Source organism: Aythya ferina, assembly GCF_964211825.1.
Source record: "Aythya ferina genome assembly, chromosome: 1".
NCBI classification, from domain to species: domain Eukaryota; kingdom Metazoa; phylum Chordata; class Aves; order Anseriformes; family Anatidae; genus Aythya; species Aythya ferina.
Window position 1 is genome coordinate 152,414,206 of NC_140296.1, and position 26,277 is coordinate 152,440,482.

Here is a 26,277-nt window from a genome sequence, read left to right on the forward strand (position 1 = left end):
CCTCCCTCCACGCGAGTAAGCATGAAACAGCAGCTCTGGTGGAAAACAGGCCTGTGCTAAGATTGATTAAACGGGGACAGAGTGTGGGAGGAAAGAGAAGAATAAATTGGCAGAGAGAGCAACAGAGAGTTAGTGAGAGACGGGAAGAAAGAATGAGTGAGAAAAGCGATGAGGAAGGGAAAGGAGAGTGGAGGGTTATGCATGGATTCTATTCACTGGGCCGTGCATCGAGCACAGGAAGAAACGAGGTGATATGAGCACAGGAGGAAGAATAAGCAGTGAGAAGAGACTCATAGACAGCAGCAGAAGCAGCCAGATTGAGAGAGGAGCAGCGTAGAGAGGAGCAGCGTTTCACATGCTCCTACCACCGTTCATCCCTCTAGAGAGTGGTCCACATGCTGCCACTGCCCCACGGCTCTCAGGGAGCTGCATCCTCCACACCAGGCTCTCGGCACCATGCATGGCTCACCTGGACATGGCTGTTTGGGAGTCAGGACCAGTCTTGTCCCAGCGAGCCATGGTTACATGATATTTAACCGAGGTGAAGCAAAAGGCTAGCTGAACTCCGTAAATCCTCCAGCGATCCTCCACAATTGTCCAGACCTGTAGTTTTTCTGACCTTTCTGCCCTCTCCTGTTCTCTGCTCTCCCATGTACCAACCAACACTTAACTGCTTATTCCAAATGACTTGCTTCGTGTCTCCGGTGTTCAGTGTCACCCGGCCAAAAGCACGGCCGCCAGCAGCCCAGAGCAGAACGGCAGAGCTGTGCCAGCCCCTGGAGACAAGGAGGAAGGAGGCTTTGGAGGAGCACCTGGGGTGAGACAAGCAGAGGTTTACTCAGGCCATTGAATGCCCAGGGCAAGGAGAGCAGTGCAGGATGGTCCTTAACATCAGCTCTTGGGCAAGAGACTTTGCAAGCACACCCAGCATTTACCTCTTTACCTGCCTAGTACAGCCCAGCTATATCTTCCTGCCCAGTCCAAGTGATTTCTGAGATGTGTTCAGGTTTCTAAGAAGACAGAGTCAAAAGGGTTTGGATGCAGAAACACATTATGGTGTTGGAATCAACCCTAGAACGGGTCTTGCAGCTGCCTGGGCTGGGGAACATCCTGGGGTCTGCTAGGATCTGCTGAGATCTGCCTCCAGGAGGTACAGACACAGTCACAGCCTTGGAGAGGCTTAGCCCCATCACTGCCTTGTCTCATGTGAATGCAGCAAACATGGCACAGTCCAGACAGGTCCAGGGAACTCACGTGTCCTGTGTCCTTCCATCCCACAGACCACCAAACACTCTCATCAGATTCCAACTGATGCTGAACCTTCAGTAAGAAAGCTACAAAAGGTCTAAATCGAATGGGAGAACAGAGCTGATCACCAGCCTCTTCTGACAATGGGTTGAAATAACAGCTGGGATTTTCAGGTTCACAGAAAGATAGCAGCCTTAGTTTCTATGGAGAGAGGAAACAGGGACACCCTCCAGGCTCCCTTTTCCTCTCCCATTTCTCCCTTCTCCCCCCATTTCTCCTCCCCTGTGATATCCAAATTGGATGCCATGCTGAGGAAAGATAAACAGGCAACTAGTGAATCACTCTTATTAAGTTTGAACTGATTATTATAAAAAAAAAAAAAAATCGAAAGAGAGGGAGAGAGAATCAAAGCTGGGATTACAGGCTTAGCAAGCATGAGTGCATATTCAGCCTACACTGTTCTCTTTGTGGCTCTGTCACACCGGTAGACTGCTAAGAGAGTTATACTATTACTAACATGACAGCATTGTCCTACCCAGCCTGGATTAGAAATCCCAGTGGCTGCATGGAGGAGAAAAGTCCCTTGGCAGTGGCAAGCACTTGGCCTCATGATGCCTTCCACTCGCAGCATGCCGGCCAGGCAGGGAGAGGTATTCAATTATCAGCCAGGCTCTGCCTTTTCCTAGGCCAGCTTTCTCCTATTGTCTGACGGCTTTCTCCCTGGCCAGTGATGCCTGATAAGTCTGTCACACAAGAGGAACTCAAGATGGTCTGGGCAATTCCTGATTCAGGCAGGCTTCTCGCGGCTGCCCCTCTCCTCCTCCTCCTCAGCAGTACACGGTCTTCTCCAAGTACCGACAGGATGCTCAGTCAGCAGGTGGTGAGTATCTCCTTCACGAACACAGGATCTCTAACAACTGCCTGGAAAACTGGATATCCCCTTTCCCTGCTGGGCTGGCAGCATCGGCCAGTCGTGATTCTTTCATGCCTCTCTGCTCTGAAATCATCCTGCAGCCACGTGGCCAAGACTGATTGCCCTCGTTGCTTTCACTTCTTTAGCAGGACCCCACCGGTTTTTGCACGCATTAAAGATGCATGTGTTACTCTAATGCAGTTCCCAAACATCTTTGTTTCAAGTAACTCCTCTTGTAAGCACCACTCAAAACATCACAGCAATCATGTCGCCAGCCACACGCTCATCCACGACTCATACCCCACATGATGTCCCTGCGGACTGTGATCCTTCATCGGCCCGGTGCTGTTAGGGTGTTTCTGTGAGCTAGGATGGACAAACAGCAAAAGGCAGGTCACAACAATAAACACATCACCCCTGCCAGGATGCAGAAAGAAGAAGGGTTATTGAGGAACACGTTCTTTCATTGCCCTGGCAGCAGCCAGCATCTCTGCTGACGTGGCCACCAAGGGCTTGGGGGACAAGTTTTGGTAGCACTCAGAGAAAATGAAATGCGTGCTGTGCAAATTGACTGTGTCAGTCCCCAGATCTCCAGAGAGGGAAGGAGAAGAAGGAATCGGAGTGGGAAAGGCAGTGAGCTGAGAGGAGGAGAGAATTGGGTGTACAGTGCCTGGAGGGTGAGGGTCAGGACCAAGAGCAGCAGAAGGAGCTGCCTGGGACAGCTGCTCACCCAGATGGTCCCCAGTCTGCAGCTTTCAGATCTTGCCTCAGCTCCAGCCCTGTGGCTGGTGCTTGTGGCCTCATCTCCCCACAGCCCTGCTCTGCAGCCAGTAAAGGCACTGGTGGGGCTGGCTCTGGACCACTGCATGAACTGGGGCAGGGACTCTTCCCCATGCACTGTACCCCAGCACTATTTCATCCATCCCAAGCCAGAGAGTCAAGAGAATGAACATATTTTACCTTTCCAGAGCTGTCCCAGGGCTAGGCTACACCATTTTATGGCCCAGTTCTTAGCCCATTTGCATTTTGTATTTTTATTTCAACTGCTGTTTGTTTCCAGGCATTTGGGATGCCTAATGATTTTCAAAGCACTGTTTATTTTAATCCCTCTAATTTATTAATACATCGGTTGGCCTCAAAGTGCTTGGGAAAGGAGAGTAAGGAAGTTGTACCCAGTGCTTTGAATAAAGCATCAAACTGTCAGATGATCACATCAAAGCAACAACAAGCAGCTCACTTTGTTGGCTACATCATGATACAGCCTCACGGGTCCTCCAGCTCAGTGTCAGGTTTCCTCATCCATGTCACCCCACAACACAACCGGGCTCACCAACTCCAAAAATGAAGCAAAATTAGCAGTGCCCAAAGGTGGTTCCCCATGAAAAATCTCATTCCCTTCTCATCCTCTCGCGTGTTGTGAGAATATAACGTGCCACCACGGTGCAGATAATACAAACCATCTACATGGATTTGCAGGCAATATCATAATCCTACAGTCAATCAGTTTCATGCACTGGGCAGTCCCTGGAAAAACGGTAAGCATGAACGCTGCTAATTATGCAAGCGAGGGGACTTTGAATCTATGTTAGTCACTCCCAACAGGGAGATGTCAGATTTCCTCAGCACCAGAAAGCAACTGACAGGTCCTAAAAATCCTATGGGCTGCCCTCATAACTTTTCCCACCTCCACAACAGAGGTGAGCACACCCCATCGCTCACTTCTGCAGCTGACAGCTTCGTGGTGTCCTTACAGCTGCCAAGCCCGTGTGCTCTCAGCGGTCCCACTGAGCTGAAGAACTCCTTTCTCCCCTCTCACACCCCTTAACACAGCTCATGATTGTTATGATTATTGGACTAGCACTTGCCGGGGACTCATCAGTCCCCGAAAAGTAGAAACCTTTCTCTTCTGTGGTGGTAGGGCTTCCCATATGTGTGCGCACGTCTTGTGCTAAAGGGCTGGGGTGATTCCACAAACAGCTCTGCGAAAGCAGCCCGGAGTTGCTGCTGGTTGTCACGACGCGTTAGCTGTGCTAGATGTCCTCCAGAAGCAGTGTTCTGCCTGGGAATGCACATCGCCTGCTGTTTACAGGGGGGAACACGTCCCGCCTGAATGAGCTTATTACAGCGGCCAGCGCGGCCGTCTTGCAGGAGTGGGGGCACCTGCGTCGATATTCTCTGTGTGGACAGACAGATGGAAAGCAAGGTGCCTCGAGAAGGACAACGGTGGCATGGAAACACTTTCATCTGGGTGCAGGAAGGACGAAAAAGCTGCAAACCCCTTTCTGGAGAGGTTCCCCTTGCTGAGATACGCCGCTTCTGCCTGTGCCGATGCAGACCGCGCAGCAGTGTGCCCCAAGCTTGCTGTGTACCCATCCGAAGGCAGGCGCCTGCGTGCCCAGCAGCTCAGATGTGTTTGCAGGACAAACATATCCTCAGCAGTGCCAGGTCAGACACCTTTCCCTCACCCCAACAGATTTCCTCACGTCCCCACTGCAGAGTAGACCTGGACCTCCAGGGACAGCTCCAGTTCCTGCCCACATGTCACCGCTGATCACTCGCTGCTCACTGCTATGTCCCCACTCACCACATTAACATTTTTGCTTCTAAATCCTGTGCTTTATTTCAAAGAGGCCCTTTTCTTTCCATTCTCAGCTGATGAAGGGGAGCCTCCGTGCCCGGGGAAAAGGGCTGCCAGCCACAATGCCCACTGCCTCCCTGCTGCTTCGCGGGGTGCCAGCCTGCAGCAGAGCATCCCACCTCCCTGCCCTCCCTCTCTGGCTCCTGCTGCCGCACAACAGGGCCCCCCGGGGAGGCACTGAGACTGCTCACCCCTTCTTCTGTCCCTCCTTCCTCTCTCCTGCCTCTTTCTCCCCCTCTGAGGACCTCCTGAGGGCATCTACCCACGCACTGGGAGGGACACCAGAGGCATCCAGCCTGCCCTGTCCCTGGCACACAATACCTGACACCGTGTTTCGAGGCCACTGTCACCCACTCCGTGAGCCCTTCCCTCCCTCCCACCCCCCCTGAAGCCATCAGGCAGCCACCCGTGGTGTGTAGGAAGAAGAGGGATGGGATGAAGCCCAGCTCCATGCTGTGGAGAGGACATTATTGTCACCCAAAATCCAGGGTAAGCCTGCCCTCGGTGTGATAGAGGTGGTGCTTGTGAGCACTTGGCTGATGAAGTCCACCACAGACAAGGCATTCTGCCACCAGGGATGTAACTGTCGGGGGGCATCTCGCTGCCAGAAGCCCAAATCCTTCCTTTCCCTCCCTGCCTGTCCCCGCTCTCTCTCCTGCCCATCCCCACCAGGGCAGGGAGCTCTCTGTTGTAGCAGATCCGCATCTCCCAGCTCTCGGCTGCGAGGGGATAAAGATGCTTGAAGCGGGATTTGAATTGACTCCTCAGCTTGATGATGTCTCACTTAAGGAGAAAACCAGGGTGAATTAACCCTCATCTCTGCTCTCAACAAAATGCGCCAACAAGTGGTGAGGACTTTGGAGAGAAATAAGAAGAGGGACAGCACACAAATCGGCTCTCAGAGCTGCCCTGAGAGGAGCACAGCCAGCTGATGTACTTAAGGCCCAAACCCTTCTCACTCTCCCTGCTGGCCTCTTCGTGTCTTTTCTGCTATTGACTCTGTCATCTCCCAGCAAAGAGCGCAGCATCAGCACCACAGCCCCAGCAGAGAAGTCCAAGAAAGAAAGATCCCTCAAGGCTCACACCTTTCTTACCTAAGAGCACAGATGAGGGCCATATGGCCCCAGGATGCTCCGTGCCACTGACGCCTTGGAAAAAAAGAGCAGAACCTGGCAATGTTCAGGGGTGCCTCCCCACGATACTCTCCCAACCTGTGGTAAGTTGAAACCTGAGGGTTTCCTGAGCTGGTTGTGGTCCCTCTGAATTTACTAAGCCTCAAAAAAATCTTCTGTAAGGTTCTTGCACTTTTAAGTTAGGGTTTGTAGCTTTATAGCCAGGTGCATTGCTGGTGGGAAAAAGGGGGGCAGAAAAAGACCCCAATCCTTCTCATGTGGCATGTCTCCATGTGCAGGGGGGAGTCCACGAGGTCCTCCTCCATGCTCCTCTGCAGGAATGAAAGGTGGTGAACACCTTCAGGGGATGAAGACCTAGGAAAGGCAGCAGCCCTCGGCTGAGGCATATGGGTTTGCAATAAGAGCATGTCGGATGAAATGGGGAGTCCATCACTGCACTTGTTCACCTTCGATGAGTCCGTACAAGCTGGCTGGTGCAACCACACCATCATGTGAACTCATGTGAGAAGTGACTCATCGGACACGTCCCCAGCCTGCGAGGATGCGAGCCGACCCCGCTGGTTGTGTTAGTGTGCGCGATGGCCAGCGGGGCTGTCCGCCGGGGAGCCTTCCATCTGAACCAGCTGACAGCTGCTCTCCTGAGTTTCCTGGACACCAATAATGTTTTCCCTTTTCTAATCTCCCTGATGTAAATCCATTCACGACGAGCGCCTAGAGACTTTTAATTCCATCGGCATTAAACGCACTAAAACCTCTATTACCAAAAGCTTTTAGGATTTTCCCCAGAATCTACGAGTCAGGTTTGTAACATGACAGAACTCCACCTCTCTAGGGCGTGTGAGAAATTAATTTGTTCTTTCTAAATGCCGGTATCGCTGACCAGACACTCGGCGTATTCCCCTTCCTGTCAGTAAGCTCCAGTTGCTGATATGACATGGCCATTCCCAGGTGCTGAACTGGCTTCTGAAGCATCCTTAACAGTGTGAGAAGAGTCCTCACCCTGTAAAATACAAGAGGAGATCGTCTGCTGTTGCAGAGCAGTGCCAGGGGTTCACAGATGCTGAGATGTTTACTGCAGTGGTCCCTTGCTGCTCTTGCAGAACAAAAGGGTAGCACATGCGTCACCGCGCCGACGTTCCCCCGTGCAAGGAGGTATCGGGGTCTCATCCCGGTGCTGCAGGCAGGCAGGGACTGCAAAAGTGCCGGGGATTATCCAGCTACACCTCAGCTTTGACGGTGGCTGGGTGCCAAAGACAAGTTGAAGGTGGTGGAGGGAAGAGGGGGGGGGAGGCAGGCAGCTGTGAGTCAGCGAGCGAGGTTTCTGAGTGCCGTAACGCTCCGGAGAGGGTGCCATTTATCCTTTGGCCCTGGAGGTTCATCGGCTGCTGTAACGGAGCAGAGAGATGCAATCATCTCCCAATCCCAGAGGTCTTTTTAGGTGCCGTAATGGAGTGGCGGTGATCAAGCCGTCTCTCGAGCCGTGGGGTTGCTGGCACGCCGCAGGGGTGACGTCAGTTGTCTCGCAGCCCCCGCAGCTCCTGGGATGCAGGAGAGGTGCTGGAGATGTCGCTTCAGACCCAGAGAAAGGCTGCCAGAGTTCCTCCTGGCCGTGCAGGAGGCTTTGTCCCCGTGGAAAGGTGTGACAGTGACCCCAGGTTCCTCAGCACCGGGATGAGCCCGGCTGCCCCCACTCTATCCGTATCAGATGCAGTGGGTGTAGCTCTGAGCCACCTCCCCCCAAAAAAATCACAGCTCTAAGAATACAAGAGATCACAGAGATGCAGCCAAGAGTGGCACACGGAGCTGCTCCTCGGTGTTTGTTTTCCTGGCTTAAAAATGTTTCCCAGCACAAGGAGTCACTCCCCTCACACCTCGTGGGCTGCCCAGGAAGGAGACATACTAATGAGGAGCCTGAGGTTTGTGTGTGCTGCACACAAAGAGCTAAAAAACCAAACTCTGTGTGTGAATAGGCGCAGTTAGCCAAGCTGTGAGTGATTTTGACATCCTAAACTCAGTGTTCAGTAACAAACCTCTACAACTGGGACCGTGCTCCTGGGCAGAGAGCTCTGTAGGACAGGGAGAAGGTGCTTACAGACTCAGCTCTTTGCACTGAAGTGGAGAGGAAATAATCAGGTAAGGTTTCAGAGCTCCTATACACTCAGAGATTTCTCTCCTCCCCTCACCCTCAGCAGAATTTGACTGCTGGGCCTGGCAAATGGCAAGTCTGCAATACCTGGTTATCATGGTTCTGTGCTTCCCGCAGCCACGGCTCAGGCGGGGTGTGGAAGCACCAGGCAACCTGCCAGGAGTGCCTGGAAACTTTCCAGCTCAGGTCTGTGACCTCAGGCGATTTCAAGTATCGATGCGGTTGTTGCATTTGTGTCTGTGCTGTCTGGTTTTCAGCTGAGTTTAAACTCCAAGGCTGAAAACTCTGTTTTACTATTGGCTTTGGATTGTGCCAGTTTAGGTGAAGAGAGAATGTCACCCATTCCTCTCTGAGCCTGGGGATGCTCCCAAACACAAGTGATGCTAGGAAGAGTCAGGCCATAAGAAGCTCTCTACTCACATCCCAGCGAGTATTATCGAGGTAAGGTGTACACCAGGGAACAACCTTTTCAGAGATACCCACACTGAGTCTGATGGAAGTCATCACCATTTTTTTTAGGTGGAAAAAATCAAGGCAGACAATTGAAGGACAACGTGCTCCTATTTTCGTTTTCCCATCGGCCGCTAGGAATTACAGGTTAATGTAGGCTCTGAAGATTGAACCTGAAGGTTCAGGCTGGGCTTGTCCTTTATTAAAATTCATTTATGTATCCCTGCTCTCTACAAAAATATACAAGCCCACTATGGACCTTGTTAAATTCATCGTCCTGGCAATATTTCATGATACAGAGCTCCATAGACCAACTACATGAACCTCAATGCCATGCACTTTGATTTCACTCTGCATTGCCTTGCTCAGGTGTGATGCGAGTACTCATAAATCTCACTTTGATTCATACAACTGCCACTCCCAGCCCACTGTCTAACCCCATTTTCCCCCATCTCTTCACTCAGGGGTGTCCACAGGCTTTCCATCTCACCAAGCACTCTCTACCCACCACCTCTGCCGCCAACAGCCACTTCACCTGCTCAAGGGCAGGAGAACGTGGGGCAGCAAGCTCCCTGACATATGCCCACGTATGTACACACTTGATTCAGGACATTTCGGGGTGTCTGAAGGGGCTGAGAGTCTGCCCTGCACCACCCATGACTTTTGAACGTATCATCACTGCGTTTTGTTCGCCAGAGAGCAGTGCATCCATTTAACGAAGCTCTCTCCCTGCTGTTCCCCACAACCCTTCCTGGCCGCAGCTGACTTAATAACTCGGTCTCATGTGCAGATTCTCACACAGCGTCTCTCTCCTCCCACCTTTCCAAGTCATTAAACAATGCACTAAATCACATGGGATTTGGAAGGGAACCTGGAGGCCACATTAACCTCTTGCCACGGTGAAACTTGGCTGTTTAATCCCCTCATTCTTTCAGTCTCCTACTCAGTTTTTTGATCTATGTCAATATTTTGTCTCTCACTGACTGCTTAGCTTCTTCAGTAGCTCTTGTGTAGGATCTTTCAAAAGCCTTTTGGAAGTCTAAACACATTATATCAATCGGTCCTCCTTTATCCATTGCTTTATCGACGCATTCAAAGAGTTGTAGGAGATTAGCAAGACGCCGTTTGCCTCTGCTGAACCCGCGCTGGTTAGGCCCTATCAGACCACAATCTTCCAGATGTCTTCAGTGTTGTTTTTTAATTATTGTCCCCACCAGTTTACCAGATACAGATGCAGAGCTTACAGATCTATAATTCCCCAGATCATCACTGGAGCCTTTTTTTAAATATAGGTACAACATTTGGTCTTCTGCAATTCCCCGAATCAGTAGCTTTTTTTTTTTTTTTTTTTTTTCCACAAGAGATTGCATATTTTTGTTAGCAGCTCAATCACTTAAGCTCCTTCCAAACTCTCAGATTTAACCATCTGGACTTGATAACTTATTGTTCAGGGAAGCGGGGGAGGTTTTGTGGGAGGGTTTTGTGTTGTTATTTTTTTTTTTTTTAAGATTGGCTTTGTCCCAGCACCCTTTATTCTACCAGCATGGTTTCCAACAGTTCCTTATCTAAGCAGATATGGGAAAAGAATCTCACAAACACTGTTGGTAGGAACGACTGATATAAGAGAAATCATAAGAGAATTCAGCTCCCCAGCAACATCCTAAAATTGGAGATACTGAGTCACTTTAAACACAGGAGGTGACTGGAATTGATCAGTGTGAGTTTTCTTGGATAACTTCCACCTTGTTCCGACCGACCAGGCTAGTTTTGCTCATTTGTTTGGGTCTCTTGCTGAATAGTGATTTCCACCTTGACCCCAGAAGATTCAGGGCAAGAGCAGAGCTAGCTTGATTATACACAGCCCAAGGTGCGATAAAAAGAAAGCGACCTCAGTGCTGGGGGATGCGTGAACCTGGGAGGAGATGAAACCCAGCGAGGATGAAAGGAAGTAAATCAGAAGGTGAGCAGAACAATGCTGGGCTGTTAGCTCCATTGATTGCCTTTCAACTGTGAATAAGCCCCAAGACATGAAACGCGATGGGAAATGCTGGGGAACTCAAATAAGTAGCCCCATTATATGAGTGTTTCTCTCTTTGTGCCGGGCTGGTTCTCGATAGCTCTCCCCACGCTGGCTGGCTTTAAAAGGCACGGCAGTTCAGATCAGGGCACAGCCCGATGGCCCTGACACCGCTGACTTCAGACCCATGGGTCCTACAGCACAGGGACAAGGAAAAGGCTAAAAACAGGCCACCAGCACCTACACGTCCATGTCCCAGATCCACCACGATGAGCACGTGCCCAGCTGGGGGCACATGTTCACATGTTTCACCTGCAAGCCAAGACGGGCGGCGCAGCTTCTGGAAGCCTTCTGCAGACTGCCACGCTCCCACCAGAAATCACTTTTGGTTTATTTGTATGAAATCTGCCCACGCTCTGTGTTAGAGCTGGCATACATGCCCTACCTGATGCATGTCTACTTAGGTATATTCTGCAAAGGAGAAGAAACTTCCCTAAACCTCCTCTTCTTCACTTGCTGCTATTCCGATGTTAAGAGAGATGCTGGTGGGGCAACTGAGGAGCAAGCACAGCCGCCTGCAGCTGGTGAATTCACTGCTTGCGGACACTGCCTGCATGAGGTAATTCGGCCATAAATATTTCTCAGAAGCAGTCTGAAGACACGTATCCCGGACAGGCCACCTTCCACTGCCCAACACAACCCCCTAGCTCCAGCTCCTCCGTCACACATGGGCACCATCGCCCATCCTCGGATAGGCCCAGCAGTGCCCGTGGGGTGCATGGGGCGAGGCGTGGGGCTGGGCAGGGCCACCCGCCTGTCACAGCCGGTGCCAGGGTCCCCTTGGCTCCTGTGACACCCAGGCCGACGCACGGCGTGGCTGCTCGGGGGGGCCCGGCCCAGGAGCCTGCTGAATCCCCACTCTGTTTCCACAGTGACGAGCCACAAGCTCCCTTTCTCCTCCCAGACAAACGGAGGCTTGAGCGCATCACCGCCTCGGCCCTGGCACACGGCACCCCGGGCATTACGGATTCTCCTCCAGCATCCAGCCCCCCGCGAAGGCCGCAGGCTGCATCTCCCTTTCCCCACAGCATCCTTCCCTGCAGCCTGAAGCAGTTTCCCCACTTAATGGTAGGGGAAACTGAGGCACGAGTATTTCAGGAGCCCCCCCAGTAGCTCATCCTGCTGGGCTTTAGAGGAAAGCATGCCACAAAATCTGGTCGGTAAATACTCCTTGTCAGCAGGTTGAACACATCCACGCACAAGCACTAGGTGAACCACTCATCCCCTGCAAACAAATCGACCCCTCAGCAACCAAGGCAGGACTGGAAAGAGCCCCTGCAACACAACAGCAAAGGTTTGTGCCCACGCTGTCCCAAGCAAGCTACCTGTCCCCAACGGGGCTGTCCTGCCCGTGGTGTGCCCCACTTCTCTGCCACCGTGCTCCCGAGGAACGATGCTGTCACTCCAACCCCACACACAGGCCATGGTGGGGTGTTGAGGAGCTGGGTGGTCGGGGTGGGATGGGGTTTGCTCACTGCTAACGCTGCAGCTCAGCCCCTTTTCCAGCCACCTCTCCCAACAGGAGGGCTGGAGCGGGCTGGCTGCCACGTGCCGTTGCATCTGTCAAATCCTCTAGTGCACACACACTGTCTGCAGCGCGTGCCAGGTGTGGAAGGACAAACAGCACCGGAGCCAGCATCAAGCCCGAGCGGTGCAGGCGTGTAACGCCCAATGCAGCGCAAAGCTTGCCAGCACGCAGCTAAGCCAACTTTGTTTTCTAAACAAATCTGAACCGGCGGTGGAGGGAGTTCACGTTGGATCAGCATCTTCCACCACGTAGCCGCAGCACTTTTGACCTGATACCGAGCTCCCTAGAGCTGGATTTATTGTCTCGTCCGCCCCGAGTCCATGCCAAAGCCGTGCCCTGAGAGGGCTGAGGGATTTAACCAGCGCCAAAAAGGCTCCATCCGGGAGGAGCCTGCTTTCTGCAAACCCCCCAGTAACGACGCCGAGCGCAACCGCGCGGTCACGAGGGAGGAAGAGGAGTGGAGAGGGAGGGAAGAAGGGGTGCTGCTGAAGAAGGGACAGGCAGCACGGAGGTGCCCAAAAAAAAAAGGAAGAGGAACAGCCAGCACCACCAGATAGGAGTGGAGAGGGAGGTGATGGGGTGGCTGGAGAGGGGACACCATCACCAGACATCTGTGGGGGGCTAGTGACCCCTTCCCCAAGGAGAAACGGTGCAGCCCCAAAATCTGACTCAGAAAAATGAAGAGCATCTGCACAGAGCCTGACACCACAGCCTGCAAGGTGTGAGCCCCCAAACCTCCCCTCAGAAAGCCCCTCCTGGGCCTTTCCAGGCAGGGGGAGAAGCAGCTGCTCCTCGCTCCCTTCCCTTCCTCATGCCACAGCACAAAAACACGGCGTGGAAATAGCACAGCTGATCACCCTGCCTTCCCCCATGGCAAGGGGCACCACGGGGCTGTCCTGGTGGTGGTGGGGCTGCTCAGGTGCCCCCCCCTGAGCTTTGCACCCCAAACTGGGTCAGGCTGGGCACAGGGCCCCTTTGCTGCCTGTGCAGGGCAGGTGGCGTTGCCGGCTTATGAAACACGCAGGCTCCAGCACGAAAACATCCCTCGCAGCCAGGCAGGAGCACCGGGGGACAGCAGATAAGCAGGGACAAAGAGCATCCGAAAGCAGTGCCAGGCTGGGCCGGGTACCAGAGGAGGTACCGAGCGGGGAAATGGAGGCCAGAGCCCTCCGTGGGGAGCGGGGATGCCCAAAATACTCTGAGCAGAGGAGGGAGGGGGCCCCCTGCCTGCCCCACAGCCGGCAGCATGATGCCCTGTGTGTGCAGGATGTGTCCCCAGGAGGGAACCAGGCCCCGCTGGCAGAGCCCAGCCGTTCTGGGTCGGAGCAGCCTCCTCCTCTACCACCTCTCTGCAGCATCAGCCCGGCTGCCCGTTCTCCCCAAAACCCAGGAGGAGAAATCTCGCACGGGGAGAGGAGCAGACAGGTGTGTGCGCAAAGAGGAGGGCGAGGAAGGAGGGGAAGAGGCTCAGGACCGCGCGCAGCCACCCCGCAGCGCTTCCATCGCGAGCCTCCCCGCCCCGCAGAGGCGTGTGGGGGGAAAAGGGAGCCGGAGGGGCTTCAGCCGTGGTGTGGCAGAATCCCCTGCCTCTCCCCTCCCTCGCACCTCTGGGGAGCAAGCAGGAGGGAGATGGATGCAGGCAGCCAAGCCGGGGCTCGCTTACCTGGCGGTGCTCGTGCTGGGGGGGACGCAGGGAGGTAAATCCACAGCTCTGCTCGCCTCTCCGAGCGCTGGCGAAGGCCTCCGTGCAGTCACATCGAGGAGTGGCCTGCGGGTAGGTGCTCCAGCTCACCGCTCGATTGAAGCTGCCGGGGATTCATCGCGAAAGACTTCGCCTTCTGCGAGGAGAGGAGAGGAGAAAAGGGAGGAAAAAAAAAAAAGAAAAAAAAAAAAAAAGAGAGAGAGAAAAAAAGAAAAAAAAAAAAAAACACCAGCTTAAGACTTGGAGGGTAGATTCACTTCTTTCTTAGGTTTCCAATGGCAACTGAATATACCACAGATGAAGATCCAGGGTGTGTGTGTGTGTGTGTGTGTGCGCGCGAATGTGCGTGTGTGGGAGGGATGGAGAGATGCACAGCTGCTGAGTCCACAGGCAGCGTGGGGTGCGAGCGAGCCGGGGCGGAGGAGACGGTGTGGGAGCAGGCAGCTGGACACGGGCAGACAGACCGACGGAAAGGGGTTTGGAGGATGGAGACGGGGGGGCCAGGCTGGCAGACACACAGCCTCCCCCCCGAGGTGCCCCCTGCGGGCTGTGCTCACACTCAAAGTGCTGCCGCTCGTGCCCCCCAGCATCCCACCCCTGCCACACCACCGTGCACGGGTCCCCCACCAACTCGGTCCCCAAAAAGGGCAAGGTGTTGGCTTCTCTCCTTCACATGTGCCGCACCGACGGGGCTGCACAGCTGCCTGGGCATGCCTCTGACCTTTCAGACAACCACCACGCAGCCACATCAGCTACACGCAGCCCGTGCCGCCGCGCCGGAGCAGGCAGCAGCAGCATTTCTGCGTGGCGGAGTCAACGCTGGCCCCTGCGTGCTGAATTCCTGAACGGATCTGCCGTCCTCAAACCCTGCTCACTTATCCATAATTTTCACCGCACACGTACACACCGCTTCATAAACCCACCTCTGTACCAGCGAGCAGAAATACTGCCATCTACACGCACGCACACGCATCCATATCGCGGCAAGCGGTGCACCGGTATATCACAAGGCGCCCATCAATAAGAAAACAAAAGCACATAAAACACCCCGGCACATTTAGGAACATAAGTCAAGCAAGCACCGCTGGCTGCATATCACACCCGGCTATACTACGCTTACAAATTGCCTGCAGCACACGAGCTGATAGCAGCAGACACTGTTACCTACCTACCTCAGCCCACACAGTGGCAAAGCGTCCTTCTGGATCCTAAACGCTAGCCCCAGCATCATCAAACACCAGCCATATTCTGTCACATGGAAAACACAAATACTCATCAACATCCAGCACAGGCAGGCAAACACAAGCAACGCATGAGACGCAGACAGCCGGCATCGCTCACCAAAAAAATAACAACATCCTTGGAAGTTGGGAGGCTGGAACCCACTTTGGAGACAGCTGCATCGCGCTGTGCACCTGCACGCGTGCACACACGCACACCTACCGCCTCCATCCCCCAAATCTTCCTTTTTTTTTGCACTTTCTCTAGTTCTTCTTGCTCCACCACCTCTCAAAGCCCACGTTGCTGTCCCCTGACATGGGTTGCAGCTCCTTGGGGCAAAGTTGCTGGAGCAGAGAGCTTGAAAAAACCATCCATGCTCATCCCTTCTCCCTTCCTCTTTTTTTTCTGACATGCGTAATTGGTGTGCAAAGAAGAGTGTGAGGTCCCACCAGCCCCGAGTGCTCTGAAACTGGCTGATGGTGGCATCAGGTGACACAAGTGCAAAAGCTAAGCACGGTGAAGGAGGATGTACGTGCACAGAATAAGCCCCTGTGGGATGGAGAGACCTGGGAAGGAAGGAACCGGCTTCCCCCAGGTCCACGGAGAGGCAAGGAGGTACATGAGGTGGGCGAGGAGGAGCAGAGATGGGGCTGGCATTAAGGTGGGCTTAGCCACACAGCACCATGAGCATTTGGAAGAGTGAAATTGGGGCTGGATATTAGGGTCAGCGTGTGTCTGGGGGACAGGGAAGCACCTTCTGTGCAGGGAGAGGCTGGGAAGGGGAACAGGAGAAGGATGGGAGAGCATGGGCTGGTTTTGGGGGAAAAGCAGCTGGGTGCGAGTAGTTCCCAGGAGCTACCTACCCTCACACACACACTCACCAGCTTCCATGTCTCTTCACAAAGCATCCCCCAGCCTCCTCACCACCCTCCCCAGCGTTACTCAGCCACGCAGGCTGCCCAGAGCCACCTACTTCACACCTCCCCAGGCGCGTTCCCACCTTCCCACGCACGCCCCGCACACACCGCTCACACCTGTGAAAGAGCCAGGAGAAAAAAAAAAAGCTCTGGGAAGCCCCCAGCACTGCCTCGACCCCTCCAGCATGCCCCTCTTCCACCACCACCATCTACCTTTGAGAAGTGCCTGCAAAAGGGCGAGTATTTCCTCTCCCTAATCTCGACTTGGCCCACGCAGCCGGGGCAATCTCTGCCTGCTAGGGCTGGCGTTCCCTCTCCGTTGTGCTCTGCTGTACCTGCTCGCCTCTGCCCACAAACATCAATTGTGCATTACAGGAGATGAATAATGCAGGCTGAAAGGGGACAAGCGAGAGCCTTTTGGGCCTCAGCAAGGCACGTGTGCAGAGCGGAGCGGAGAAGGAGCTGCCTCATTTTGTCAGAGCTAACATGTGCTGCTGAACCTGGAAAAGCCACCGCGGCCTTAAGTGCCTCTCGGGTTAAAGCGCTGTCAGGAGGGTGATTTAAAGAGGGCTTCGGCCTCGGGGTTTCTAATAGGAGCTGGGAGGTGACACGGAGGTGCCGCGTGTGGGTAGGCAAGGAGGATCTTCATCGCTGAGATACTTAGCACTGAGCTAAGCAGCTGAAGAGAGCTCTTGGTGGAAAAGGGAACCATCGTCCTAAACTGGCCTCCAAACCATCTGCTCCTGCGCTTCAGGGGCATGAAAGCAGCACCACGATGGGCTGAACAAGCAGTGAGGGAAAGAGCGAGGAGGGTGAACAGGAGCAAGGGGGATGTGCACGAGCGTTTGCACATGTAGATCTGCATGGTGTTCGTCTTGTTCATCTCTAAAGGATTTATTTTGCCTCACCCTCGCTTGCCTGCTTTGTGCTGGCGAGCAAGGAGACCTGGAAGATGCAAAACTGTGCATCCATCAGTGTTTCCATGAGCGTGAGCCAATGCTGGAAGGGGACAAGAGGGACAACGTGGCACCATGTGTGCACATAGGCGTGCAGGGATCGCGGGGAGTGGTGTGCCCGTGTTTGTGCACGTGTGTGTGAGCATTTCCTACAGGCAGCACCTCTATACTAACAGTATTAGTGTACCTCTGCAGCTTGAGCATCCCCGTGATGCTACGAGCACGCACAGAACTGTGCCACGTGCCCCCTCGGGTGCGCTCACGTCCGCAGAGGAGGGATCCCACCTCTCCGGGTGGAAGAGTCTGTCTGGCTCCTGCGCTGCCTCTCCTCCGGGTCTCTGCCTCTCCTTTCTCGCCTTCCCTCGGCTCCCCTCGCTCACTGGCAGCAGCGTGCTCTGCCCTGGGAACCGACTCCCACACAGCAACACACAGCAAGGGAACTCCCTTCCTCGCAGTTCCCTGCGATCTTCCCATACCAGGAGCCAGAAAAGGAAGGAAAACCTCGCTGGGCAGCCTGAGCTGAACCCATTCCCTTGCCACGTCCTTGGCCCCCAGGAACTGCATCACAAACCTTCACCCGAACCCCAAACTTCCACCACAAAGCAGACTCGAGGTTCACATCCAGTCCTTGGGCCATCTAAAGCTGAGACAGCTCAGGTAAGACAGCCCAAGGTGCAGTTAGGATCTCCCCAGGTGCTTTTTGTTGTTGTTTTTGGTTTTCTCAGAGAGGATCCCTGCATGCTGAGGCAGTTTGGGTGACCTTTTCACTGCTGGCAATCACGACCAGGAAAAACAGTGCTTTGTATTAAAATTTAACACAACCAGTGCGGGCCAGCCCCAGCAGCCACTTGGGGCTTCCCAAGTGCATCAACACCAGCATCTCTCCTCCTCTCTCAGCCTGGAGCTCCTCCACCATTTGCCTCAGCTCTTCCCTCACCCCAAGGTCTTTTCCCCCATCCCTGCACCCCTTTTTTCCCTCCTCATCCTCCCCCCTTTCCCCGTGAGCAGCTCCTGCCCATGCTTTTCCCCATCCTCCAGCTGAAGGTCCCCGCTGAGCAGGCAGAGCAAGCCCCTGATTACCATTCAAGCTGGATCCTCATTAGGCAGAAATGCCCCTCCAGGAGATCCATTAACAGTCCATAAGGTTAACTTAATCCAGCCAGTCTTGTGTGGTCTCTGCCCAAATTCCCTGCTACATTAACAATCTTGAGTCTTAATTAGCATGTGAGGCAGAGGTGGCATTATTAATGGAGATAATGCAGAGCGTTAAGAATAAACAGGCCCGGATGGCTCTCCCCCACCATGCATGCAAATCCTTTTCTGTGCAGGAACTGCGGGAGCATCCCCCATGGGCAGCACGCACGGGCTGGGGTGCTCTCCGCTGACAAAGAGCCCCAGGACACGAGGCCAGGCTGGCGCAGGAGGGCTGTGGAGAGGAAACGAGGGAGAAGAAGCCAAGCCAAGGAAGACGTCTCTAATGACAGGCTGTTTTCCGTGCCCCCAGCCTGCTAATTCACACCTCCAGCAGTGCCGGGCAGGCTGGGGACGGAGTGGGAAGAGCAGGGCCCTGAGCAGAGCCCGGCCTTCCCATTTCCCAGCACAGCCAGCTCCCGCTCCCTCGGGCCCACCAGCCAGCCCCTGCCAAATCCATTTGTCCAATCTTGCGCTTTCTACTAATCCTGTTGAGCCATCCTTTAAGTTGCTCTCAGGCAGAGATAGAAAATGCGGCTGATGCCTTAAGATGCTTCCCCCGACCTTGCTCAATTCGAGATAAAGGGCTTTGATTTAAAAAATTACAGTGGGGGTCTGTCACTGATCCATCCCGTGGATTAAAGGCAAGCAAACAGAGGCACGGGGTGCAGCCGGTGTTAAGTGAGCAGGCAGGAAAGGAAAGAAAGGTTACAACAGCATGGGGTATCAGGCAGGAGAAAGTGAAGTTAAGAAGGGAAATGCCTTCTCCCTGGCCATCCCCACTCTTGGCTACTGGGATGAGAGCCTTACACACACCTGGTGAGGTGCAGCGTGTCTCTGCACCTTCCCTGGTCTGTGAGGAAGAGGAAGGCTGCACTGCCCCGTGGGGCTGATGGAGCTGGAGACGAGCTCCCTGCCCCACAGGAGGTGCCCCACAGGGAGCAGAGACCAAAATCTAAGGACATCAGTGGCTGCTACAGAGATCAGCTCTGCTCTGTCCCCAGCCCCTCACTGCTGTCTCTCCTCCTGATGCTACTCAAACCTCCCTGCATTCATCTCTTAACCACATCAAACCTCTCCCCACATCCCCAGCCTTGCTGGCATTACCACCCCTTGGTCTCCCCACTGCCTCCCTCGGCCTCGTTTCCATCTGACAGCATCTGAGCAGGCTTCCCACCACTCACCTCAGTCCCCCACAGCCCTGAATTCAAAGCTCACTCAGAACAGCTTTCCTTGGCAGATGTCCTAAGGGCTACGGAAGATACCTTCTTCTTTCCCTGAACCCTCCAGTCCCAGAAGGTTGTTTCGCCCTCTCCCAGACGCTTTTTCATCCCGGCATGAGCCCATTTCCTCCCTCCGAACCTATTTTCTTTGAAGAATGACCACAAGATGGCTGGTGTTCCATTTTCATTTGTCTTTTCTCCATCAGCTGGCTGAGGGTCTTGGCTAACCAAGAAATAAGAGAAAATCTTAATTTCAGTGAGGGTTCTGTCACTGAATCTCTCAGTCTGCTTTACAAAACCCTAGTGCTGACCTGGGAGATGACTCTTGGGCATCTCTTTCAAATGGGTCAAGACCTCCCTGTGCTGTGCTTAAGTTTGAGAGCTTTCTCAGATCTGGTCCACATCCTCTTACCCTCTCCTCCCACTCTCCTTCACTGAACATCACACCAGCACCACGTCCAACCTGTATTTTCCCAAGACATTTGTGTCTGCAGGCTGACCCACCATCAGTCATCCCTTTCCTCTCCGCTGATCTGAACAGCACCTAATCATGCTCAGATCAGAGCCCTAACCAGATCTCCATCACCCCTGGCCTGTCCATCACCCCTGGCCTGTCCATCCCCTCACCTTCTTCCCCTCCTTCCCCAGCTTCTTCCCCTCCTCTACATCGTGCCCTGCAGCTGAGACGAAACCTTCACCTCTGTGGGACCTGGAAAAGAGATGATAAGAGACTGCAACATGAGAGAAATCTATAAAACCCGCACAGGAAGGTTAGAGGGGACAGGTATTGACTGTCTCTTCCCACCCAAGAATGAAGGGTCGGGAAATCAAACAAGAATGTAACAGGTTCAAGACAAGCAGAAGCGGTTTCATTGCACTCTGCATTTTTAAGTTGTGGAGCTTCCTGCTCTAGGTTTCTGTGGATGTTAAAACTTGAATTGACTTCAAAAAGTGGTGGAAAAAAGTCATGGAAGAAAAAAATCCATAGAGACCTAAGAGGTGTACAACAGATCTTCCAGCACAAGATTTCAGCCACACATCACTAGAGGCTAAAAGGGAGGTCAGAGGAAGTGTTCCTACACAGTTGCCCTGTCCATATGCTCTTTGCTCTGGTCATCCTGTGTTAGCCACTGTTGGAGACACTGGACTAGAAGGACCTCCAACCTGGATCAGAAGATCCTTCCTACATTCCCATGGCTTTCCCCAGCCAGACTGACCAAGAAGTCAAGGACAAGTAGGAGCTATGAGCACCAATATCGTGTTGATGCATGAGGTCTTCCTGGAGATGGATGGACAACAGAACAAGCAGCAGACCCCCTTCCAAGAAGGGCCTTTTCCCCCTGCCCTAAAGCTGGAAGGAGGCCTGAGGTCATTTCAACCACTCATCCTAGTACAGATCCTTGCTGGGGGTAACATCTGTGCCTAGTCCCTACAATGCGTTGTTCCAAACTTTGTGAGACCAAATCCCCTTTCCCTGCTGATAAGCACAGAGCCCTTTCAGCAGACCATCTGTAACGGGGCCAACCCCCCTTGAACTCCCTTCCATTTTCCTGACCTGTCTATCACACTATTCACGGCAGCCTCTCCACACTAATCCTTTTATTATGATCTGACTCAATTTTCCTGGCCTGTGAGTGCAATGGGGAAAAAAAAAAAAAAAAGAAAAAAGGAGGGGTGTTAATCCTCCTGACCTTGTTGTCCCAATTCTGGGCCATCTGTGACTAGGGAGTCAGAGGAGAGAAGCCTGATCCTCCTGACCCCACTGTCCCCATGCCAAACCATCTTTGCCTGGAAAGAGGGAACCATTAATTCTGGAAAGCTTAGCCTGTACTCTTCTAGAAAGCTTGTGGCAAAGCCCATTTTTACCCAGGGCAATTCCCACAGGATTTCTTCCTAGACTACCTCTCCAGGCAGAAAGCATGGGGAGAAGGAGGAAATAATTTCCTCCACTTCCATCAAACCCTATTTACGCCTTCCTTTCGTACTACCTCTGTGCTCCCTCAACAACAGTCTCTGCACATCCTCCAAAGGTTCTTCCCCTGGCTCAGCCTCATCTCATACTTCTGCCCATCCTTTGCCCCCCAGAATAATCTCTTCCTTTCCTCGGTGTTTACAGTCCTCAAATACATGTGAACCATTGTCGTGTCATCATCTAGCCAAGCTCTACATATTTAGTCCTTTTAATCTCTCCTCATAAGTCCCTCCAGCCCTTTCATCATGTTTTGTTTCTCTTCTCTGAATTCCCTCCAATTTATCACCCTCCTTCGACTAGAATAGCACCCAGGTTTGCATGCCAGGTTTTCCAGACTGGTCTCACTACAGCCTTGGAAATAACATGAAGCACCTGCCTCGTGCTTCAAGGCTTGATGTTTCTGGATGTACTCGAGCACACAGATGTCAGAAAAGCTAGCTCACTTCATACATGTGGCACCAGGGAATACATCTCAGGACTATCTCCAAACGCACAGGACCTCTCCCCCGGGAGCTGAAGAAGCATTAGGGACAGGGAGAGGAGAAGATACATGGGCAGGGAGGATGGATGGCATCCAGCTGAACATAGCACACAGCTACAAGCACATACTCACAAACCTCGAGAAGAGCGATCAAGTCCAAGACATGAAAAAGGTGCATTACACACACACTCATATCAGAAATAAATGCACATACATGTAGGTAATACAGATGAAGCCATAAAGAAGGGAATGACAGGTGGCCTCATGCAGACTTTTTGCACAAACACATGTAACCTGTGCATGCAAGAAGGTGGGACAGACAAAGCCTAGCAGAAAGAGCTGCTTCTTTCCCTGCTCACACATCCATGTTCTCATGCATACGCTGACATTCCCAGAGAAAGGAGAGCTCACAGAGCCCTCGTAGTAACCTAAAATACACAGGCAGCTCTGACCCATCTGGTCCACAGACTGAGCTCATGAGCCATGGAAAGAATGAAGATAAACATATGACACCTTGCCTTCAGGCAGCTGGTAGCCTGTACATCATCCTGGGACACAGACTGCATGTCCATAGTGCCTTCAGTGGTGATTAGCTTATCACCAAAACCCATTCAGAAGCGATGTGGGTGCTGAGGAGCACAAAGGGGAAGGGATTTCCCCACAAGCCAGCTGTGGCAGAAAGAGGGATCCTTCTCCATCCCTGTGCTATCCGAAAAACTGACAGCTACAGGAGTCAAAACCACCCGTGGCTTCTTGCAAACTGTACTTCCCCCATGGCATACCCACTCAGGCAGGTGTTAACTTCACGTGTGATGCCACAAAGCATCCCCTGGAACTAAATTATGTGCCAAAGGGCTGGAGACATGCTCATGGGGTGGCCGCGGGCAGGAAGGCCTAGCCCTGGCACCTCGCTTGGGTCAGTGCAGGAGGGTGGATGGGCCTGACCTTCACAGACCCTTCTGGTCACTCACCTGGCTCCTAGCAGCTTATTTCCAGCCCCTCGTAATGCCGGGGAGAGAGTGACAACCTCCCTCCCCTCCTTCTGTACCTCAGCTGGTCGGCTGGAACTGGGCTTCCTCTTGGCTTGTCAGTGCTGAGCAAATGAGGTCATTTCTCCTCAGCAACAGCAAATTATTTGGTCGGTCCTGCTCACGAACAAAGCAGTTCATCTCGGGCAATGGCTGGGGACCTCCGGGCTGCCAGGAGACCCAAAACCTGCTGTGGGGTCTGCCCTATTAAAGAGGAGGCCGTGGGTCGACAAGAAAGACACAAAGCTGCCATGCTGGGTGGGGAGCACAGGGGCACGGACGCAGCTCTGCCAACGTGAGGCAAATAAATATATATATAATATATACACATTTGGGCTAAGAGGGAGAGCAGCCAGGTCTCTCTGTCTCAGCAAACGTAGTGATATTTTCTGCCACGGCTGCCGACGGCAGGCCCCGAACTGACCACGAGCCCTGCTCCCAGGTGGGCAGCATGCTCCGCCAGGCGCCAGCGGGGTCAGGCGAGGCAGCTGCTCCCTGCCTGGAGCTGCAGCTGATTTCGGACACGACCCAGGGAGGAACGACCACCATCACGGCTCTGCCACCCTCCCTCCTCCCTGCCTGCGGTTTTACCTTTCCGATTTTAACCGCAGGCTGCCCCACAGCCAACACCACACCTCACAGCATCCCCCCCGCTGCCCCAAACGCCCTCACTGCCCCGCAAGCGGCTCCTGCTCCACGGTGTGGCTTTGCACCAGATCAGGCAATGCACCCCCAGATACCCGCTTCTCCTGGAGCTGGGCAAAAAGAGGGAAAGGCCACGCATCCGCGGCTGCTGGCATGGTTTTTGATGGGGAGGGAGAGCAATGAAGGCAGCTCCCCGCATCCCGGCAAACCTGCCTGCTGCTGGGCTCGGTGCCCTGAACAGCAAGCACGTAGCAGGAGGGGGAAATAATGGGGTGAGGATGGTGGTGGGTGGGAAAAGGGCTAGGGGGGGAAGGTTTTTAGGCTGGGGAAATCGGTGGGGTTGGAGTGGTTGCTTCTCACCCCTGGCACCGCGGCAGAAGCCCTCCGGTCCCTGCAGTTCCCTCACCGCTGCTGGTACAGTCTGCACGGAGAGGGGGGGGGGGTGAGGCGGGAGGGGGGCTGTATTTAAATAAATTAATAATGCATGCTCCATGCAAATGAGCCTTCCTTGGAATATTGCATTAGTGATGCTGCTGGGCTGCGTGTGCCCGGAGCCAGGAGTGGCGGGGTGCGTGGGGACGGGGTGGGGGCAGGAGGGAGGGGGTCACCCCCAATCCCCCCGTACCCCGGCACAGCACCAGTCCACCCCCTCCACCCGGCACCCCCACATCACACACTCCCTCTTCCTCCCACCTCCCCGTGCATGACAAATACCTTGGCTCGCAGCAGGCAATGCAGGCTGCCTGGTCCCCCAGGCCCCCTCCAGGGACGCGGGCCCCCCCCCCCCTACACATCCACACACGCTCCCTTCGCCTGCACATCACCATCGCCCTCCTCCTCCTCCAACATCAGCAGCGCTCTCCCCGTCCCTGCTTCAAGATAGCTCTCTACCTCCAAGGTGGGCAGAAGGCTTGTGCTCTCCAGCCTTTAGGAAGGGGTAAAAAAAGGAGAGGAAGCAGCTCCCGAGCCCGGCCTTGCACATGTGCACCCACTTCGTGTGTACGCACCGGCCCCCGGCAGCAGCAGGCGCCTGCGTGAGGGTGCAAACGGAGCACGGCTGCAAGATGCCTGCGCCCGCAGCGCCCGAGCGGTGCTCTGCTCCCCACCACCTCCTTCTCCAGATGCTCACCAGGATGTTTGCAGGCATGTTTTGCTCGTGCACAGCCTGCTTCCCGCGTACACACGCGCACACACGTGTGCTGGCATGCATGCCTGCGGACAGGGGTAGGGGGGGAGCCACGGCAGCACACGCACAAGAGGGCATTACGCAGAGCAGCTCCCAGATATGCTGCCTGCTGCAGCATTAGCAGATTTATGCTGCCTTTCCCCAACCAGATCCAAGCTCTGGAATGGGGACAGCAGCAGCTGTGCACTCCTGCCTGTCCTAGGATGAGAATAGGATGCGTCTGTTCGCCTTTCTCCCCCACCCCCACGCCTCCTCCTTCCCCCTCCTCTTGCTCCCATTCATTCATTCAGCTTCTCCTCCCCCCATCCCGTGCCCCAAAGCAGGAGGATCCTTATGCATAAAAATGTGGGCACGCTTTCCCCGGCGGAATAACCGGGCAGGCAGATGCCCTGCAAGCGATGCACATGCACATACGTATGCACCCGAGGAGCTGTCCTGGGCCCCTACGCAAACAGCCAGCTCCCACCACCGCCACCACCGCCACGCACACGCACTCGCCAGACGCCACGCAATGACTTTTCTGCAGCCAGCCAGCCTCCCAGCAGAGCGGTGTGAGAGCAGAGCAGAGATTTACTCACTCCCCTGCATCCAAACCAGGCAGACGTTCGCGCAGCGCGTGCACACACACACAAACACACACACACACACACGCAGGAACATCGCCGGCTGCAAAGGCTCCCCGACAAAGTTTGCAAGGAGGCAGGGGGCTGCGGGGTGAGGCTGTGTTTTTCTCCCCACCCTAATTGCGAGCGATATCCATAGGTGTCTGCACATCTATAGCTATATCTATGGGGGATATGCATGTACCTATGGATTTATTTGTGCATACAGATGTATACACACACACACACACACGTACATCCATCACACGCACACATCCCCTCCTCTTGCAGAGTCTGAACAGAAGCAGAGCACTCAAGCCCAGCTGCAAGCCCTGGACCTATTCAGCATCCCGAGCCCCAGCACTGCACACACACACACACACACACACACACACACGCAGAGGCATGCACATTGGAGGGGAGCACCCCTCTCCCTTCCCATCTCCCCATGTGGGATTTTTTTCCCCCCCGGCCGCTTCTCCTCCCCACCTCCTCGCACTCACCCCTCGCCTTCATCCTCGGGTGGGAGGCGTCCACCCCACCGTGGGGCTCGGGCAGGGGGGAGAAAGCCGTCCTCCCCCCTTCTCCCTGCTCCCCCTCCGAGCTCTCGGAGAGGGCGAGAACAGGGGACACGCCAGCCAGCCGCACGCCCCAAATGTGGCACACGCACACGCACACGCACCTACCTGCTCCCGCAGGGGCGAGCGCTCCCGGCTCCCACGCGTGCCATGCCCCACGAGGCGGCAGGAGCCCCAAAGCCCTGCCTCGAAGCCACCTGCAGCCCCTCGGAGGTGGCCCCCCCAGGCCCGTGCCCCCCCCTTCAAGCCGTGTTTTCCCCTGCCCCGCCGCCCCTAGGCAGCGCTCCCAGCCGCGCAGGCACCCGGGCGGCACAGGCGGGGATGGAGCATCCCGGGCAGGGCGCGCACAGCCGGGGGATTTGCTGCTTTCTCCGCAGCCGCATCACTTGGGGGGGTGTGGGGGAAGAAGGAAATTTAAAAAAAAAATAAATAAATAAAAAAA

At 54.3% G+C, this 26,277-nt stretch overlaps 1 long non-coding RNA gene across 3 annotated transcripts in view; it reads right to left on the reverse strand.

Moving 5' to 3' along the window:
- Nucleotides 1-26,038, reverse strand: part of LOC311429637 — a 41,095-nt gene extending 15,057 nt beyond the window's left edge. Inside the window, exons 1-2 of one of the 3 annotated variants that reach the window (XR_014688312.1) lie at nt 25,944-26,038; nt 13,797-13,971 (exon numbers count right to left, since the gene is read on the reverse strand). This is a non-coding gene — a long non-coding RNA (uncharacterized lncRNA). Of the gene's footprint in view, nt 1-13,796; nt 13,972-14,127; nt 14,165-15,007; nt 15,083-25,943 lie in introns of those variants that run through there. The other 2 variants (XR_014688313.1, XR_014688314.1) reach the window with 2 other exon arrangements.
- Nucleotides 26,039-26,277: the final 239 nt, after the last annotated feature.